Source organism: Plecotus auritus, assembly GCF_963455305.1.
Source record: "Plecotus auritus genome assembly, chromosome: 3".
Classification (NCBI taxonomy): Eukaryota; Metazoa; Chordata; class Mammalia; order Chiroptera; family Vespertilionidae; genus Plecotus; species Plecotus auritus.
In genome coordinates, this window is record NC_137772.1 from 183,728,670 (window position 1) to 183,749,947 (window position 21,278).

Here is a 21,278-nt window from a genome sequence, read left to right on the forward strand (position 1 = left end):
GTGGAGGCGGGGCAGAACTGGGGACTGGCTTCCTTAGTAGTCCTGCAGGTACAATCTTCAGAGGACAAGCCAGGCACCAACAGACCAGTGCCGCCAACACGATCAATACAGCGCTGCCGGCCTCCTGGAACTCGGCCTCGGGCACTGCAGCCGCTTCCCCTCCCTAGACACTCCACAAGGAAGAAAGGATACCACCAGGAGTGCCAGGGGTGACCAGTGGTGACTGACTGCTCTCACTGTGCTTCCTCCAGGTCACTTGAGCTGACCCCCGCCCACCCTACTCCAGATGAAGTGTGATCACTGCACACAGAAGGAATGCAGTAAAAAAATAAAAATCGATGACCAAGAGAATGCCGCAGTCAACGTCTGGAGTCCGGCTCAGGAGAACGGACAGCCGGGAGAATTCCATAAGTTGGCCAATGCCAAGATATTTCTGAGTGACTGCCTGGTGTGTGACAGTTGTGTGACCACAGAGGAAGGAGTCCAAGTTTCTCAACAGAACACCAATGACTTCTTCCGTGTTCTGAATCTTAGTAAGAAGTGTGATACCTCACAGCACAAGGTGCTGGCAGAGTCCATGTGTCCTCAGTCTCTGCCTTATTTTGCTGCTAAATTCAGCCTCAGTGTCACTGATGCATCCAGAGGGCTCTGCGGCTTTCTCAAAAGCCTTGGGGTGCACGGTCTTTGACATGAAGATAGCTGCGGACTTCAGCATCCTGAAGAGTCAGAAGGAATTTGTGCGTTGGTACTGCCAGCACCGTGAGGAAGAGCCCCGGCTCCCCATGCTGACCTCCGCCTGCCCCAGCTGGGACAGATATGCAGAGCACGTGCTGGGTCACCCCATCACCCCCACCTCTGCACGGCCAAGTCTCCCCAGCAGATCATGGGCTCTCTGGTGAAGGATTACTTCACCAGACGGCAGAACCTGTCCCCAGACAAGATTTTCCACGTCATTGTGGCCCCGTGTTGTGACAAGAAACTGGAGGACCTTTGAGAAGATGTTCCCACAGCTTTACATAGTTCCCAGGGTGCTGACTGCATGTTAACCTCCGGTGAAATTGTCCAGATAATGGAGCAAAGTGACCTCGCCTCGAATGACGCCGCCGTGGACACTCTGTTTGGAGACATGAAAGAGAAGGAGGTGAGGCTCCATGATGGTGCCAGCTCTGATGGGTACCTGGCACACATCTTCAGGAACACGGCCAAGGAGCTGTTCAATGAGGACGTGGGAGTGCTCACCTACTGCACCCTGAGGAACAAAGACTTCCAGGAGGTCACCCTTGAAAGGGACGGAGAAATTCTGCTACGCTTTGAGGTTGCTTATGGCTTTCGAAACATCCAGAAGTGGTCCTGAAGCTGTAGAGGGGCAAGTTCCCTTGCCACTTCCGGAGGTCCTGGCCTGCACCAGGCATGCCTAAGCAGCAGGGGCCAGGCCCAGGCGGACAGGTGTGCAGACAGGGCACTGCTGCGGCAGGTGGAAGGAAGGCATCTACGCTGCCATCCCGGTGTGGCCCTGGAGACCAACGCCCATGGCAGGAGCTGTACCAGGAGTGGCTGGGGCAGGGGTGGCAACTCCCCCTGGGCCCAGGTGGCCCTGCACACTGCCTATCAGGGCCCAGGGCAGCCTGCCAGGACATCAAGTGGTAAAGGTCCAGCAGACGCCCGGCCTGCAGGCCGCCTGAAGAGGGGTGTCAGACTCATGAAGGAAAAGCTTAGCAACTCTGTCATCGCTTTGGTTTTCAGAATTCCCTGCTTCCCATCTGCTGGCTCCCTCCCTCTGAGGGGCGCTGTCGTTGTCACATGGGTGCAACTGGAATATTGTATCTCGGGAGGATTGCCCCAACGTACGTATCCTTTTATCCGATGATGAAAAAATCCCAAAGAACAAGAATGGAGACAGACTACTGTTCTTTAGGCTTAAAATAACCCTGGAAGTGTCCTGCGAAGAGCTGAGACTTGGTTCTGTCAACGTGCCTCAGAGAGATTGGATGAGGAAATGGCCCGGTTTGGCTTTGACTTTACCCACTTACGTTACTCTTGAAGGTGTCTTTGCCACAATGTGAATAAACTGTCACCTTTTGGAATAGGGGCTCATACGAAAGTCTGCATTCCCAACTTTTCTTTTCTTTTATTTAAAATATATTTTATTGTGTTTTTTTTTTTTTTTTTTTTTTTTTCAGAGAGGAAGGGAGAGGGATAGAGAGTTAGAAACATCGATGAGAAAGAAACATCGATCAGCTGCCTCCTGCACACCCCCCATTGGGGATATGCCCGCAACCAAGGTACATGCCCTTGACCAGAATTGAACCTGAGACGTTTCTGTCTACAGGCCAACACTTCTATCCACTGAGCCAAACCAGTTAGGGCCCCAACTTTTCATGTATCTACATGTTCTGCAGCTGTGGCCACCATCCTGAGATCAGGTCCTGTCGACCAGATCCTGTCACTGGGAATGAGGGGGCACTGGAGTGGAGGCCCAACCCCCTGCCCCCCAGGTGCCCTTTTACATTCAGGGATTGAGCTGAACTCACTTTGGGGGAGGCCTGGCAAGGTGTCACAGATGGAAGGATGGAGAATAGAGAGGCGGACACCCTGCTCGGTCCCTCCCTGGATGGGGTCAGGCAGATGAAGGCCAACCAGCCCACCCCACAATTGGGTAAGATAGCATCTTCTGTGTCCACCTCTCACCCCATGGGCCCAGCCACTCCCCTCAGCTCTGGGCAGCCCTCTGCATTTTACAACAGCACGCTCTGCCCTCACATGCTGCTCGCCCTAACTGAGAAGAAAAAGAGCAGTTGGCCCACAGACAACTACACAGAAAGCTAGGGCTCACAGCTGGCGAGCTCAGTGGCAGTGGCGGGAGCCTCTCCTGCCTCCATGGCAGCACTGAGGAGCAGTGAGCTGAGTGGTAAGGAGCAGTGAGCAGGCCGGCGGTGAGGAGCAAGGGGTCCCGGACTGTGAGGGGGATTTCCAACTATTGGCTTAGGCCCATTCCCTCTGGCGAATGGGCCTAAGCCAGCAGGCAGACATCCCCTGAGGGGTCCTGGACTGCGAGAGGGTGCATGCACCGGGCCTCTAGTAAGAACATAAAAAGGAGCTTGACATCATTAATCATTAGGGGAGTGACCATTAAAACCACAATGAGCCCTGGCCAGTGTGGCTCAGTTGGTTGGGTGTCATCCCTTGCACCAAAAGGCTGCCTGTATGATTCCCAGTCAGGACACATGCCCAAGTTGAGGGCTCAGTCCCTGGTAGGGGGCGTGTAGGAGGCAGCTGATCAATGTTTTGCTCTCACATCTGTGTTTCTCCCTCTCCCTTCTTCTCTATCTAAAAATCGATAAAAGAATCTTAAAAACAAGAAATCATAATTATATTTCACTAAAAACCTATTGGAATGGCAAAAATTAAACCAATCATATTAAGTGTTGGCAAGGATATGGAATGACTGGAACTCTTATACAATGCTGGTGGGAGTATAAAATGGCATAACCACTTAGACAAAGTTTGACAGTTTCTAGGAAAGTAAACATATACATACTATATAAATAAACTATTCTATTCCTAGCTCTGTACCTAGAAAAAATGAAAGCAAGTTCCCATATAAATACTTATACACAAATTTTCAGAGTAGTTTTATTTGTATTAACCTTAAATTGGCAACAGCCCAAGTGTCCATTAACAGTAAATGGATAGATACTTTGGGGTATATCTATATAATGTAATATTACTCAGCAATTCAAATTAATGAACTATTGAAATACAAAATAGATGCTCTTAATTATGCTGAGTGAAAAAGGCCAGACAAAAAGAATATATGCTTGCATTATTCCATATATACATAACTCTAGAAAAGTCAAGCTAATGTGACAAAGAGCAGATTAGTGGTTGGATGGGATAGGAGAGCAGTTAGGGGCAGGAAGGAGATAATGCAGGACATAAGGAAACTTTGGGGATTTGTGGATTTACTCTTTGGATTGTGATATGGTTTCATAGGTGTACACATATGTCAAAACTTACCAAGTTGCACACTATAAACTGAATATCTTCAGCTTTATTTTTGGTCAATTATACCTCAATTAAGCTGTTAAAAAATGAAGGCAAACGGAAGCATTATAAAAAATAATAAGAGAATTCTTCATCACTATTCCCTGAACTAAAAAAAATCTAAAAGGGGTTTGTTCTGGTGGAAGGAAAATTATCCTTAATGGAACAGAGTGGTGTAAAAAAGAATGGAGAATAATAAAAAGGATAAATATGTGGATAAGTCCAAATGGATAATGATTTTGTAAGACAATAAAAACAATGCCATTGGATATTTAAAATACATGTACTAACACATATAAACTGCAACATAAAAATGGGTAAATGGAGTTAAATGTTCTAAGTTCCTTCCATGGTTTGGGAAGTGTTAGATATATTAGACTTTAATAAGCTAAAAGTGTATATTTTAGCCCCTATGATAATATGGAATAAAATAATAAATATAATAACATATAGGAGAAAATAGCAACAACAATAAATTATTCCAATGAAGGCAAGAAAATAGAGAAAATGGGACATATAACAAGTGTGACAAAGAGAAAATGAGTACTAAAATGGTAGCTTTAATACAAGATATATCACCAATTATATTTGGATTAATAAGGCTAAACATTTTATTAAAAATTAAAGATAATATTGAATATAATTGACTGGATAAAACAACAATATCTAGCTAGGTGCTTTTTATTTTAACTTATGTAAAAACTGAAAGTAAACAAATGGAAAAAGATAACTTTGCATACACTAACTTTCAAAGAACATTAGTATTTTCATAATAATATCAAACAAAATAAACTTTGAGGTAAGAGAAATTTAGAGCTACAGTAACATAAAAGTGTCATTCTACCTTACAGTATAACAATTCTAAACTTGTATAGATCTATTTATATAGCTTTAAGATCTTAGAAAAAGTATTTGGAAGTATCTATTAAAGGGGAATATACACACTTTCTAAAAGAAGCCAGAGGATGATGTTATAATACCTTTTAAGTAGTAGCAATAAGGCTGAGAGACAAGAGAGAGTTAACAGAAATGATACAAGCCAGAACACAATCTACACTTCATATTTTCAACAGAAATATGTACATTCATACACCTAATGATGTGTTCACATATGTTCATAATAACATTATTTTTAATAAACAAAAACTAAAAACAATTCAAGTGTTCATTAAAGTAGAATGTCTAAATAAATTGTGGCATCTATACTAATAAAAGCCTAGGGGGCCCTCGCACCCTTGCACTCTCATGTCATCATGAGATGGCCACCACACATCGTCACAAGATGGCCATCACAAGATGGCTGGCAGTGGAGGCCAGTTTGGGGCGAACAGGCCAGCAGGGGAGGGAAGTTGGGGATGACCAGGCCTACACGGGAGGGCAGTAAAGGGGGAGACCAGGCCTGCAGAGAAGGGCAGTTAGGGGCGACCAGATCGGCAAGGGAGGGCAGTTGGGGGCGACCAGGCCTGCAGGGGAGGGCAGTTGGGGGCAATCAGGCTGGCAGGGGAGGGCAGTTGGTGGTGACCAGCTGGCAGAGGAGGGTGGTTGGGGGAAAGAACAGGCTGGCAGGCAGAAGCGGTTAGGGGCAATCAGGCAGGCAGGCAGGCCAGTCATTAGAAGCCAGCAGTCCCGGATTGTGAAAGTGATGTCTGGCCTGGATCGGGACTGGGCGAGATGGCCCCGATAGACCCTGATTGCTGGCCAGGCCCAGGGACCACAACTGTGCATGAATTGCATGCACCGGGCCTCTAGTACTTATATAATAACAAATAACCTCTAAATATCTAAAAGCTCTCTGAATTTCAAGATCTCTTACTCCCTACTCCTGTTACAAAGTCACGTTTATATTTCTTTGTATATGAATGGGGTGTTTTTCAGGGGAGAGCCAAAGCTTTAGAGGTGTTCTCAAAGGCACCTATACCCTCAAATGGGCCAATCTCTTTTTCATGGGTCAATCCAATGCACACTGGCTGGCTAGTGTTTCTCAAAGAACACTGATGAGTCTTTTAATAGGAACCTATGGTTAAATATGCTTAGGTAACACTGCTAAATATAACCTTTCTTTTAGAGATCAGCATGATTAATACTTTTAAGAAACCCTGCTGTAAAGTATCACATTATTTTGGTCATCTTAGTATTCATTAACTAGTTTGACAAAGGAATTGAAGCCCTTCCAACTGTTTTTGTTTTTTATCTGTTTTTTTTTTGTTTGTTTGTTTTTAAAGATATCTGATACCCTAAATATTTTGGAAAACATTGATGTATAACAATTCTGTGTGTGTGGCCATTAAATAAAATAATTTATAAAAAATACATAACATAATTAAGAGCTGACAATTAATTAATTTAACTACTCACTGCAAAACCTAGGTATTAGTTGAAATCACCCAGCCCTTGCTTATTCACAATTGACTCAATACTCTCTCTGTTTTTTAGAAATCAGATTCCTGTCCTAATATATACTAATAAAAGGGTAGTATGCAAATTGGTCAGGATGCCCTCACAGTAACAACCGAACAGCAGGCTGCATGGGACAACAAGGCCAGCAGGGAGGTTAGTGAGGGACGACCAAACAACTGAACAGGAGGCTGTATGGCACAACCAGGTTGGCAGGGGGGGGGCAGTGAGGGGTGACCCGGCCAGCAGGGGGGGCCATGAGGGGCAACCAGGCCAGCAGGAGAGGGCAGTTGGGGGCGACCAGGCCAGAAGAGGGGGGCAGCGAGGGGCGACCAGGTCAGCAGAGGGGGGCAGTTGGGAGCAACCAGGCTGGGGCGGGGGGGAGTAAGGGACAACCAGACCGGTGGGGGGGGGCAATTAGGGGCAACCAGGCTGGTGGGGAGGGGCAGTTGGGGGTGACCAGGCTGGCAGGCAGAGGCAGTTATGGGTGATCAGGCTGGCAGGGGGGCATTTAGGTGCAATCAGGCAGGCAGGCAGGCGAGCGGTTAGCAGCCAGCTATCCCAGATTGTGAGAGGGATGTCTGACTGCCGGGGATAGGGCCTAAACTGGCAGTTGGATGTCCCCCGAGGGGTTCTGGGGTTGGAGAGGGAGCAGGCTGGGCTGAGGGGACCTCTCCCCTCCGCCCCCCATGCACAAATTTCACGTACCGGGCCTCTAGTATTTTCATAAATTCCTTGGGGATTACATTCTCAGACTAATTTCTGGGTCTGGGTTTCTGCTTTCATTGAACTCTTGATCTTATTCACATGTCACCTTCTAAGAGTGTTCTCTTCCCTCTGTTACATGTAAAAGTAGTTGTGGCTCCTGCATTATCTCTCCTGCTCAGTGTGTGTGGTAGACCTCACTGATGGTTGGTTGGGTGGATTGAAGAATTTAAGGCATAGAAAAGCAAAATCTTAAAACATTTTGAAATCCTCGTTCTCAAGCTCGTCAGCCCCTTAATTTTCTCATGGGCCACCTCTTGTTAAGGTTCCTGTTTCCTACCATGTGGCTCTGACCATTAGTTCCCTCCCTTTGTTCTTTTCAGAGTCTCTCTCTCTCCATCCCATAATTCCTGTTTTTATCCCATGGAGAGTGGCTTAGTCATCACCTGTTCCCACATATCACCTAAGATCTCACCTCCTACTCGTGAAGGGCTTACTGAGCTCTGCTATGAATAAATTCCTCTTTTCCGTTATTTTTTTCTTTGACATTGGTCAACAAGTATTTATCAGGCACCTGGCATGTGCCAGGCATATTAGTGGTGATTTTTTATCTGCCGGGGGGGGGGAGGGGTGTAGCTCTGTGCCATTGTAGCTTTCTCTAATTTGTTTCCCACACAAAGGTAGGCATTTAAAAATCTTTTTTATAGAAACAACACTTTCTCTTGGGATATAACTAAGAACATATCACCAGGTGAACAAAAACATGCAGTCATGACATTCTCTGTGTATAATATTAAATCTTGTGTTTTAAGATGCAATACAGCTCAAGTGTTTCAACTTAAGCATTTCATATTTGCTATTGTAGCTTGTGCACATAGAAATATCTTTCTTGGCCATAAGACTAATGAAAGTGTTTTACATTTATTACTTTATCCAATCTTCAGTACCATGTACTCATGTAGAAAGAGAAGGAAAATCACTGCTTCCATTTCTCATATTTCTCACCTCTAAAAATAAATAATCACAAAGTTACCTTTTCTCTATGACCACTTTTATTTTGTGATTTAGCAATTGTATTCTTGGGAGTGTGTGTGATACTCATTCATTCATTCATTCACGCACTAAACATATTCTGAGCCCCACCAGCAACTATGTTAGGTAACTGATCATAAAATTAGTCAGTGATGGTCAGTGCCACGGGTTGGTAGCTTCATCCCTTTCAGGATGGTGCCTTCACTAGCTTTGGATGATTTTTTATCATGGAAACAAAAGATAAATATCTGATCTAACAATGTATCTAGAAACTGGATGGATAACACCAGCTTTAATTCTGAGAAAATTTTCACTTAAGAGGTTGATGTCTCTGCAACTAGAATGTTCCTTCCCACATGGCTATCTGACTATCTATTCTGTTCCGTTTGTTTATTTCAAACTTCCCTGAAAGGCCTAACAGAAGTAAAGACCATGGAATTAAATAGAGCTTTACTTCGCGAGAAGAGAGCATCTATGAGCTGAATTCTTTTCCAGGATAATGAAATTTCATGTGAAGCATTTGGTGTCCTGGGATTCAAAAAGGTTATCAGCCAAGCATTTATAATAAAAGTCCTCCCTGCTTTTCCCTGGCATGCACTGGGAGGAGGGGAGTGCTATCAGTTTGACATTTCTGTCAGAACTGGTATTTGAACCACTGGATGATTCTGACAAATGCCACTGCTGTCATTGGCTCAGTTTTAATTATACCTGACTGAAGCTTTCAATGGCAGCAAGCAGAAAACTTAATTAGTTGGAGTCCCGAGCATGAGCTGGCTGGAGGAATCCCAGTGTATGGGTTTCAGTGGAGATGTGATCAGGTTTAAATCTTCCATCCCTGGCAGGGAGCTATCCTGGCTGGACAGTTGTCAAAGCCGCTAAAGATTATTGAGCAATTTAAATTGCTTTTGAGAGCATATTACATTTATATATTTGTTTCCCAAGGAACTCAGTAGTATATGACAGTAGGTGAAATAAACAAATGCAAAAAGAATAAAACAACAGGCCTATTTAGAAAATAACTCTGTATTTCAATGAGGACTGGCAAAAGGAATGTGTGTGTGTGTGTGTGTGTGTGTGTGTGTGTGTGTATACCTGTATATCAGTAGATGCTCTGTTCAAAAAAAAACAAAAAAACAAAGCAGAGTGGAATTAATGTTTTAATTACATCTTATGTGCTCGATATTTGCTTTCCAGGTATATATGGGATTATACTTTTTACTTTTACATTCCTATAGAAGCATGCATTAGCAAGTTGTGATGTCAAACTGCTAATATGCTGCCATTAAAAATTAACATAACTCTTGTCTGCTTCTTGGAGAAAGGGTTTTTGTTTGTTTGTTTTTTTTTCCATTAAAAAAGGAATCTCTCAGAATCACTATTCCTGGGTTTCCATTGGAGGCTGCTGCAAATCCTGTGTAACTCAGACTGACTACTTTTTTTTTTTTACTCTGCTTTTCAAATTACAGGTGGGTCTGATGCTCATCACTGGTCTTCCCTCACAGAGGCTAAGCAGTGCAGAAAGAGTCCACTGAATATTGAGTTTTGTCAAACGTGAAGAATAATATTCTGCTTTATTTCATAAAGAAAATATGACAGTGCTTGACAAGACTGAGTGAACTTTCATCTTGATGACTCAGCCAAGACTCAGGATCTTCCACTCTTTGTCAGCTGTCTGGTTTGATTCTGCTGCCACTGTCATTGCTGTCTGTAAGTGCAGTGACGCCTGTGGGACAGAACATTATTGGCTACTGATTGACTCCTTGGGTCCAGTAACAGCCTAAGGGGAATTCTACTTCTGAAGGGAGGCATGCCAGTGTTGGGCTTTGAAGAGGATTCCTATGGGAATAGCTGTAAATCTATCACTTTCAGGATTACTGAAATGATACTACTTGGCCTAAGTTAGCCTTCTTGTACACTGGAGTTCTTGGTCTTAGAACAATATCTGGGTGGATGATTGCCTCAATATTCTTAGCAAACTTTGAAACCGGAACAAATCTTAGGTTTGGTTATGAAGTAAATCAGGAAATATTAACTTCCAGGAGTAAAAGTATTACTGAGTATGTCTTTTAAAATGTAGCAATATGGGAACTAATTTTAAGCATTTTTTATGGGTACATTGTATTCGAATGCACAGGTCTTTTTGAGGGCTGATGTGATTAACAAATACTTCGTCTTGACCATTTTATGACATTTCAAGAAATATGCTCCCATACGTCTACCCTCCATACTCTGGAGAACCAAAGCATGGAAAAAGTAGATGGTGTCCCTTTTCATCATCCCTCTGCAAATGAAATGGAATTAAAATTGGTACTTAAAATTAAATGAGGTGAGGTTCCAGGAATCAGGTAAATATGAAGTATTTAAAAGAAAATGTTACAGATGACAGAAAAGCACAAAAATTGCTCCTGACATGAATAATTCACATATTCCTGGATGGTATAAGTCACCTACTAATGTGCATTACTTGCCATTTAATAGTGGCTGTATCTGAAGAAATATGGAAATTGGAATATTTTAATAACTTTCTATATGAAAGATGATGAGACTGCCTAAATGATTAAGAGGAAGATATGTTATAATGAACTAAAGCCACTCGAGTGTAAGGTAATTTTAATTCAAATCTCCATCTGCTTATGTATAATTAAGACTCATTTAACAAGTTAATGCCTACCAGAGAGAACTAATAAGTTTGGTATTAAAGATCTTAAGAGAAGTAAATTAAACTGTTGAGGTTGAACTGGTCTTTGGTTTTAATTTTTTACACCTGAACCTTGATATGAATTTCAGGGTCCATTTCTTTATCCTCACTATTCATTTAAGTATGAAGTCAAAGACAAAAAGGGAGGGGCAATGGACTTATCCTTTTATATTTTAATTTTGGAGATCCTTCCTGCCAAAGATGTGACAGCATTGTGACTGATATGAATATTTATATACTTCATATTGCTCCCAATATAGCATCTATGTGCCATTAAGATGGTGATTTCAAAGCCACAAAAATATTTATGCACAGTTGAGATTGGCAGTAAGGTTAAATAACCTCAGAAAATAAGAGAAAAGCCTGTAACGTGCCACAAGGGGCTGTTTTGATCTCTAGTGAATTCATGAGCTTGTTGATGCTCAACTTCCTACTTCAATTTTTTTTTCTGCAGTTACTGCCAAAGAAAGTCCAGCCATCATAAATATGGTGTCAACATTTTTGTATTCTAACATGAAAATTTAATGCCCAGAATATGACTCCTCATTTAGAGAGAAGATGAACTGATCTTTATTTACATGCTTTTTAACATCTTCTGGACTAAATTCAAACAATAGACTCAAGGATTCACGCAGCCTTCTTGGCATGATTCTAACTGAGAAGTTAAAGGTTTCTAACAATGCCTGGGTAATGCCAATGCCACTGTGGGACCACAGAGTCTTCTTGCTCATTGTGAGCTATCACATAACTTTTGTCAATTACCTAAAATGACAACTTCTTAAGCCATGGTCACCTAGAATAACAATTTCTTAAGTCATAACTTTCACAGATCACAAATTCAATCATTGAAACTTTTTGAGTCCTCTCAAGATATTCATAGCTCTAGTCACCTTCTAATAATCACCACTGGTTCATTTCTTATAACTTAAACACTAGCAAGTATCCTGTTGTTTGGTTCTTTTATTTTATTGACTCATTTTTTTTAAGGTTTTTTTCTTTTAGGATTTAAATTTATTGAGTTTAGAGAGAAAGAGAAAGGGAGAAAGGTGAAGGGTGACAGAGAGAGAAAAAAACATTGATTTGTTGTTCCACTTATTTATGCATTCATTGGTAGATTCATGTATGTGCCCTGACTGGGGATTTAACCTGTAATCTTGTATCAGGACGATGCTCTAACCAACTGAGCTACCCTGCCAGGGCCATATTAACTCTTAAAGGTCAAAGAATTTGCTCAAGTTCACAAAGTTCATAGAGATCTGGGTCCAGTATTTTGATTAGTAGTACAGCATTCTTTCTAACATATCTCACTGCCTCTTAGAACTATCAAATATACAGTCTTCTGTTCACACACATATGCTTTTTATAGAAACATGTATTTTTCTGTATATATATTCACACAGTTGGAATACCCTCAAATTAATAATACCTCATGTTGTTAGAAATTTGTCTTTAAAGGAAAATAAACATTTACTAGAACTTTCAAACTATATAGGAAAGCAAAACCCATTTATGAATGAAACTCTGGTTACCCCTTCAGGAAGTATAAATGATTTTTCCTAAAATGTGTATAGAAAGCAGTGTCTCCAGCAAGTTCATTTATAAAATTATTGAAAATTTGGCCAGCCACTTAGTATGCTCATGTTCAATAGACCCATTTACCTCGAAGTTGCTGCCTCAATAATAGGCTTCCCTTGGCATATGTAGTCACTACAACTGGGGACACGCCTCAGAGATCTTAAGGTAAATATTTATTTTTTTCATGCAATTGCACATTCTCATGCATTGTTGATGAAAATGCAATTGTTAATAACTTTCTGAAGGGTGTTTTAAGACTTGGATTTAAAAGTCTTATAAATGATCATATTATTTAAATTAGCAGGCTTACTCTTGGTTATTTATTCAAAGGAAATAATCAAATTAGTATATACAGATGTATGAACAAATGTGCTTACTACATTATTATTTACTAGAGGCCCAGAACACGAAATTGTGCATGGGTATAGTCCCTAGGCCTAGCCTGCAATCAGGGCCATCTTCCCCCACCCCAGACGCCACCCACCCGGGTTCCCAGTTTGCCATCAGGGTGACCAGTGGGGCAGGGGCCTTGGCCTAATGCTGCCCCTATCTCCCACCACCCACCTTGGAGCCTACCGGCCAGCAGGGAGGGACCAAGAGGCTGGCCATTCCCACCTGCTCGCCAGCCCCACCCCACCACAGGTCGACCAACCTCTGTGTGTGGGGTGACTGGCAGGGTGGGGGCCTTGGCCTGGTGCTGCCTGCATCCCCTGCCACCTACCCCAATTCCCCGTTCACTAACTTGCTGGACAGAGGGAGGGACCAAGAGGTGGTCAATGCACCTCATAGTGACTGGTCGAGTGGTCGTTCTGGTCGTTCTGCCGTTCTGGTCTCTGGGCTTTTATTATATAAGATTATACCAGCAGCAAATGACAAGAGAAAGGGAAAAGGGCATTATGAAATAACTTATGATTCATCTATATAATATATACTGTAAACACTGAAAATGCTGCATATACACATTTATTGTTATACATAGCTATTAAAATATATTTTAACTAAAAAAAGACATAAACAATTTGCATCATATGATATGATTTTGTAAAAGTATAATCATATATATACATAAAAAGAGGCTTATAAGGATATTGTTTTAGGTGAGTTCTTTTAGGTGCAGCGAATGGAAACTTCATGTTACTATAATAACAGGTGGCTTATCATGAAGGTACACATAGAGATAAAGGATATAAGAATTTCAATCACACAGCTAGTCCTCATAGAAACCTCATTACAGTCATCACAAAAAAAGTATGAACTGAAATTGTCAAGCTTTCTGGAGACAGGAACTAGATACTCACTCACAAAACTGTCCTATCTTGAGAATGCATACATTTCCTACTCTAGTTCTTTACCATTATGGAGATGTTTTTCTTTCTCTCTGAGTGTCTATTGACTTCATCATTAGCTAGTAACCAACTGAAGATCTCCCCAGAGCTCCAGTTCAAATTCCTAGCAAATTTGACTGATCCACATGATTAGTATTCTTGTTTGGACAATGCTAATATTCCAGGTCACTTCTTAGGCAGATGGCTAGCCTCAAGTTCGGATAACCTTGAGTAATACGTAGACCCTCTTCTCCAGTCAGCTACAGTGAGGGGTGTGAGTTTTCATGATACCAGGAGGTAACCTATGAAAAATAATTACTACAACTAAATAGCACAAAAAACAAAATAAAACAAAAGACAAAAACCCAAATAATCCAATTAAAAAATTTGCTAAGAAGTTGAATAGACATTTTAATAAAGAAATAGCCAACAAGTACATGATGGAAGTGCAAATCAAAACCACAGTGAGACATCACCTCACACAAATTAGAATGGCTATCATAAAAAAGACAAGAGATAACAGTGCTGTCAAGGATGTGGGGGAAAAGGCAACCCTGTGCATTGTTAGTGGGAATGCAAATTGGGACAGCTATTATGGAAAACAGTATAGAGATTTTGCAAATGGTTCAAAGTAGGACTATCACCTGATGCAGAAAACCCACTTTTGGGTATAGAGTCAAAGGAAATGAAATAAGTTTATTAAAGAGATATCTTTATCCCTATGTTCATTGCAGTGTTATTTACAATAGCCAAGACATGGAAGCAACCTCATCATCTATTGACAGATGAATGGATAAAGAAAATGTGATACACACATACACATATACACACTAGAATGTATTTCAGCCATAAATAAGAAGGAAATCCTGCCATTTGCAGCAACATGGATGCATCTTGAGGACATTATGCTAAGTAAAATAAGCCAGCCAGAGAAAGACAAATATTGTATGATTTCACTTACATGTGAAATTTCAAAAAGCCAAACTCAAAGAAACAGAGTAAAATAGTGGTTTCCAGAGGCTGGAAATAGAAAAAATGGGGAGCTGTTGGCCAAATGGTACAAACTTCCAGCTATAAGATGAATAAGTTCTGGGGCTCTAATGGACAGCATGATGAGTATACTTAACAGCACAGTAATATATAATTGAAAGTTACGAAGAGAGTAGATCTTAATGTTCTTACCACACACAAAGTTGAAATTATATGAGGGGATGGGAGTATTAAATAACCTTATTGTGGCTTATTTTGCAATCTATACACATATCAAATCATCATATTGTACACCTTAAACTTACACAATGTTATATGCCAATTATTTCTCAATGAAGCTGGAAAAAAATTAAAAAGAGAAAGAACAATAAAGAACATTCTATAAGTAATTAGGCACTAAATTGGGTTGTATGCTTACTAAAAATAAGTAGTTCTTATAATCTTTGGATGCTTTGAGCTGGCATAAGTAGCACTTTAATAAAGTAAGTTCTGCCCAAAATTAAAAAATAAATTCCAAGTATTGGTAATGATGCAGAACACTGAGAACTCTTAAACACTGCTAGTGGGAATATAAATTTTAATAATCACTTGTTTCATACCTCTAAAGTTGAACCCATGCATAATCTAAGACCCAGGAATTCAACTTATAGGTAGGTATATGCTCAATAGAAATGTGTGTACCATGTTCATACAAGAATGTTCATAGTGTTATTTGTAATAATCAGTAATTGGAAAAAGCCCAACATTTTAATCAATGATAGAATAGATATATAAATTGTGGTAATCTAACAACAGAGTACTGCATAGTGATGAAAATAAACTAACTACAATACACATAAAACCATGGATCAACTTCACAAACAAAATGTTGAATTAAAGAAGCCAGACTCAATGAATCTATACTGTAGGATCCCATTTATACAAACATCAGAAAAAAGCAAAATTAATCAGTTAGAAGCCTGGATATTGTTTACAATTGGAGGAAGGGATAATATTTAGGGGGTAGATTCTGGAGTGCTGGCCATGTTCTTTTTCATGACTTGGATGCTGGTTATACAGACGTGTGCATTTTGTGATAATTTATAGTTTCACGTATATGTTTTACTTTGATACAAAAGTTTAAAATATAAATCATTAGTAAATAATAAAAAAAACTACTTAGAAGGGAAATATGATGCTTTAGGCATTCTGTAGCTTAGTTTGTCCAGTAGCTATTTTTGGGCCCATAGATGGGTTACTATTAAAAACAGACCTTTTTCTCCCATTATAAGATCCCTAGTGCTGTCAAAAGTAATTACCTTACCCTACATTCTTTGTAATCATCATACTTTCTTATTGAAAAAGTGTTGCAATGTAGCAACTATTTAGTTTTCTAAAATATTGATTTCAACATGTACCTAATCCTAAGTAAAACGCAGGTAATATATTGCACGCCCACATTTCTAAGATATCTTTTCTATCTTCAAGCTCACAAATGTGTTTACATAAAGGCAGAAGAGTAACTCCATTCTAAGATCTTATTTAGGGGTCTGTTTACCGAGACCATATCTAGTACCAAGAAGAGTATTGTTCAGAGTTAAAGGAGGAGAACAGAACTACTTTAAGTAAGAGTTTAGTCCGGCTGGCATGGCTCAGTGGTTGAGCATTGACCTATGAATCTGGAGGTCACAGTTCAATTCCCGGTCAAGGTACATGCCCAGGTTGCGGGCTTGATCCCCAGTGTGGGGTATGCAGGAGGTAGTTGATCAATGATTCTCTCATCATTGATGTTTCTATCTCTCCCTTTCTCCTCCTCTCTGAAATCAATAACACTATATTTTATAAAATAAAAAAAATAAGACATAGTTTAATAAAGGGAATCCATCAAGGAGTATAAAAAAGCTGAGAATGAGACAATCCAGAAATTAGAAATAGTGGGAAGCCAGTAATGATCCTGGGTAAGTCTTATAGGCTCTCAGGGTTGGGAGCACTAGTCACGCTTCTTTCAGACTTGCTGCCTGAGGCAGAGAGGGAGGATCCACAGGTAGATGGAAGGTGGACTCAATGAAGGTTGAGCTTCAGTACCCTGCCCCTCATTTGCTTTCAGTTCCTGGGAGGGGCTTGGTCAATGTATTCACATGGTCACCTGTTTTTGTAAAATCTGTTAAGTGGAGATATTATAGCTGTGATCAGTTAAGACTGCTGCTTGGTTTCACTCAGTTTCTTCTTTTCACATTTCCCCACATGTCAGGTGGTGATAGAATTGCCATGGACATTTTGAGACTCAGAGTAAAGAGAAGATGAGTTGAGAATACATTTATTTATTGGGATATGTTTTTGTGTTTCACATAAATAAATACTTCTGGGCCAATTTTTGAATTCATAATTTATTATTATTTTTAAATTAGAACTTCTGAAAATTTAAGCCATAGGCCTCACAAAACCTGGATAGTTCCCTGGAAGGGGAAATGCCATGCCTTTCCTTCCTCCTGTCCTCCATTCCCCTGTCATTGCCTCCCTTGATTGAGTCCATCGACTGAGAGCTTGGGATGTACAGTATGGGGATTTGCCCAGTAGGGGAACGGACATGCACCAGGAGGCAAACAAGCCCAAAATGTCACAGCAAGAAAATAGAAAGAGTAGATCCTTTCATTCTTTGCTGAGAGAAGTTCAAATCATGCCAGCTCTGTGAAGGGTAATATTTATTATAGTAACCATCAAAATAAAAATATACATACCCTTTGACCTTGCACTTCTACTTCCAGAAACTTATCTGAGGTATACTCACTCATGCATGAAATGGTATGTATTTCTAAGCTTATTAATGAAGGCATTGATTGCAATAGTTGGAGACTAGAGTCAATAAAAATATACTATATATAAATGGGTGATAAATTAACACATTTGTGATTCAATAATACAACAGAATACTATTCCCTTTTAAAAGGAGGACAACCAAACAAAAAAAGGAAACTCTTTATGGACTAATATGGAATATTAAGTAAATAGGGATTGTTCAGTTTTCCATTACTGATCCAAGTAAGGTTTGTAATCCTTAAGCTAAAATTCTAAAATTCATAAATATCTGGAGGGGGGGGAATCCACTTTTCCCCCCAGCAATAATTGGGTTGCAAAACCTGACCTGAACTTTCACGGGTCTATTTGCAGAAGAAATATTTATCTATTTGGTTGTAGGGTGCTTTCCTAGATGCCTGTGGGAATGTTTCTGAAACCCACTCTCTATTGGTAAACACAACACGTGTTCCTTCAGTCCCTGTCTAATATTCAAAACTCCATATCTATATTTTTAGTTGCCCATTAGATATCTCTTCCTGGATTGTCCTACCTACACCTTTAAATCAACATGCTCAAGACTTACTTGAACACTTTTTCTTCCAGAACATGTTTCTCATGCTAATCCTGTTCTGCTGAGTGGTACCATCATTAACCCAGTACCCAACCAGAAACCTGAACCACATCCCCAACTTCTTCCTCCCTCTGCTCACCTCCCATTGTATATCTAGTTAGTCCCCAAGACCTGGCTATATTATACTTCCTTAATAGGATTGTCAGATAAAATGCAATATGCTTAGTTAAATAAATAATAATTAATTTTTAATATAAGTATGTCCCAAATATATACTTATATTGAAAAATTATTCATTATTTCTCTGAAATTCAAGTTTAACTGGGTGCTCTGTATTTTTATTTGCTAATCTACAGCCCTAGTTTCTAACATCTGACAAATTCTCTCTCGACACTCACTGGCTCATTATTCAAGCTCGTTTGGATCACTGGAACAACCCCCTTATAGGTTATCCTTCCTCCAAATATTTCCCTACCCAATATTAGATCTAAATTGCTTATATACAGATTTTTAAAAAACATAAATTTGATTACTTTAACTCCTTCACATCTTTATATATGAAACCCTTCATGACCTAGCTTCTACCTAATTCTCCCACCTTCTTGTAACTTACATGTCAGTCATATAAGTTACAAGAACAACCCCTTTTTACTTAATATTCCATATTAGTCCATAAAGAGTTTCCTTTTTTGTGTGTGTCCTCCTTTTGAAAAGGAATAGTATTCTGTTGTATTGTTGAACCATAAATGTGTTAATTTATCACCCATTTATGTATATTTTTATTGAAGTAACTAGCCAATGTGTCTGCTGGCTGACCATGGGAACTCTTTCTCAAGTAGCCCAGCAACAAGCTTAGGCCAGCAGGGTAGTAATCTTGAGTGCAAAGCTAAGAGTTATCTGAATGGTGGACAATCCCTTCCCCTCCCCATCTTTTCTATAACTATGAACATGTCAGAATATCCCAATCTCTCTTCTAGAGCACAACTCTGTGATGTTCTGAGAATGTAGAACACACACGTAGTCTTTCAGAGTGTGGTAACCATCATGAAAAATGGCTTCTCCACTTGGAAAGTATCACATTCAGGTCTGCACTACTACCCTGAATGCTTTGAAACTGACAGCATAGTGGAGGCCATTCAGAAAAAGCTTGGGGAGACTACACCTGACAAACTTTTTACTCTTCTAGAGGTGGAATGTTCAGGGGCCTGTGTAAATGCACCAATGGTTCAAATAAATGACAACTTACTATGAGGAAATTGACACCTATAAATAGTGAAGAAATTATTGATGAACTCAAGGCTGGTAAAATTCCAAAACCTGGGTCAAGGAATATATGCTTCTCTTGTGAGCCAGCTGGGGGTCTCACCTTTTTCACTGAACCACCCAGAGGACCTGGCTTTGGTGTGCAAGCAGACCTTAAATTTACACTCAACTGTATTCAACATGTCACTGGAGAAATAAAATATGAATGTCCTATCTAAAAACAACCAAAAAATAAAAAGAAAAATGGCTTCTAGAAAGAGAGTACATGATGTGGCAGCTGGTGAGTAATGGAAAGAGGGGCTAGGCATTATTTTACACCAATGGATTGCTTTCTTATTTTTCCTTTGGAAAATGTCCTTATTTGCTTCACTGGTAGATGATGAATTTATCTAAGATGGCTCCATAACAAATTGTGGTATGGCTACAACAACGGGAAATTTGGAACAAAGTATTCATTATTTATTGGCAATTTTTAGAATGTTAGAAATAAAATGGGTGTTGAGGATCATTTATTCCAATATTCTCATTTCATGGATGAGAAAGATAGAAGCTCAAATGAGGGATGTAACTTGCTCAGGATCACAGAACTGATGAGAACTTATCCTATGGGTGAGTCATTATTCCAGGCTGTGAGGCTAGAGAAGGCTTCCTAAAGATGATGACAGCCCATAGGAAGCCCTCATTCCTCTTAACCCTCCTGTGCTCCTCATTGGCTCCATCATTCTGCACTGAGTGCTTTATCTAGTTAGATTTCTCTTCAGGTGCTCATATTTGATCTTCCCAAGACAGAAGTTTATTAATGACCCTTGTAAAGCATTTAACACTGTGAACATTGTAGGTTCTCAAACACATTCCCTTCTCTTGACTGTTCTGTGTCATTTCTACTTTTTTTTGTGTGTCCTCCATTAGATTAATTTTCTGATTATCTTTGTGTTTCAAAAACTAAATCAGGGTAAATTAAATCGACACCAATAGAAATCTATGCTATACTCACTGACCCTACTATAATGAGAACTTCAGTGTAGGGCTAGTTTTTTGGAACATCTGAGTAGGCTTTGCTTTCTAGAGTGCCTCACAACCATTCCAAGACAGCATGGAAAGTTTACCCCATCTAATCTATTATCACCACCAGAGATGTGAAGTTGAATCACTGTCTTGGTTTATTAAATAGCTAGCATTGACTATGCTTCCTATTTAAAACAGTTCCACAAATGGATATCCAAGAGACTCATTACAACAATGTCACATTTCTGACCATGGACTGGTAGGCAGCACAATGGCAAGGGGTGATAATAAATTTGAGGAAAAATGTTAGTTCTAGAGAAACAATCATAAGCTCATTGGTTGATCAAAAATACAATCTACCACCATAATTCCCCACCATAGGTAACATACAATTCAAACAATAGGCTGACTGATACAGTGCAACCAAATGAAAAAAATCAGCACATCTGATGACATACAGAAAATGGTGTCAGAATCTGGATGTCGTTTGAAGCAGAACTGATAGAGCTTAAGTGAACAAGTTGCTATTAGCTCCGATATCCACTCTCAATGTGGAGGCTGCAAGTAATGGAAAGAAGAAAAATTTGGGGAGGGGACCATCATGAGTTTGAATCTAGAATCTATTGCTTAGTAGCTGTGGAATTTGTGGCAGATTAATAAAATTATATTAGCCACAGTCTGCTTATGTGGAAATAAAAATAATGGCTAAAATCTACTGAATGTCCACTTTATGCCAGAACTCATATACAGTAGGTCCTCAGGTTACGTCGGAGATCCATTCCTACGGCACCACATAGCGCGATTTTTGCTGCAAGTTGGGACCCGCCTACATAAGCACTTACTTCACTCACATGGAGCAGATACACAGCAGTAATGAAGTGAAACAGTAAAAAAAATTTAA

General features: G+C 40.1%; 1 long non-coding RNA gene and 1 pseudogene across 2 annotated transcripts in view; both read left to right on the forward strand.

Moving 5' to 3' along the window:
• Positions 1-21,278, forward strand: part of LOC308245453 — a 152,532-nt gene that overhangs the window by 107,400 nt on the left and 23,854 nt on the right. The gene's annotated exons all lie outside the window — the stretch shown is intronic.
• Positions 287-19,360, forward strand: LOC308243331 (nuclear prelamin A recognition factor-like; annotated as a pseudogene). The gene is made up of 2 exons: positions 287-1,541; positions 19,182-19,360. The product of its transcript is annotated as a nuclear prelamin A recognition factor-like (transcript).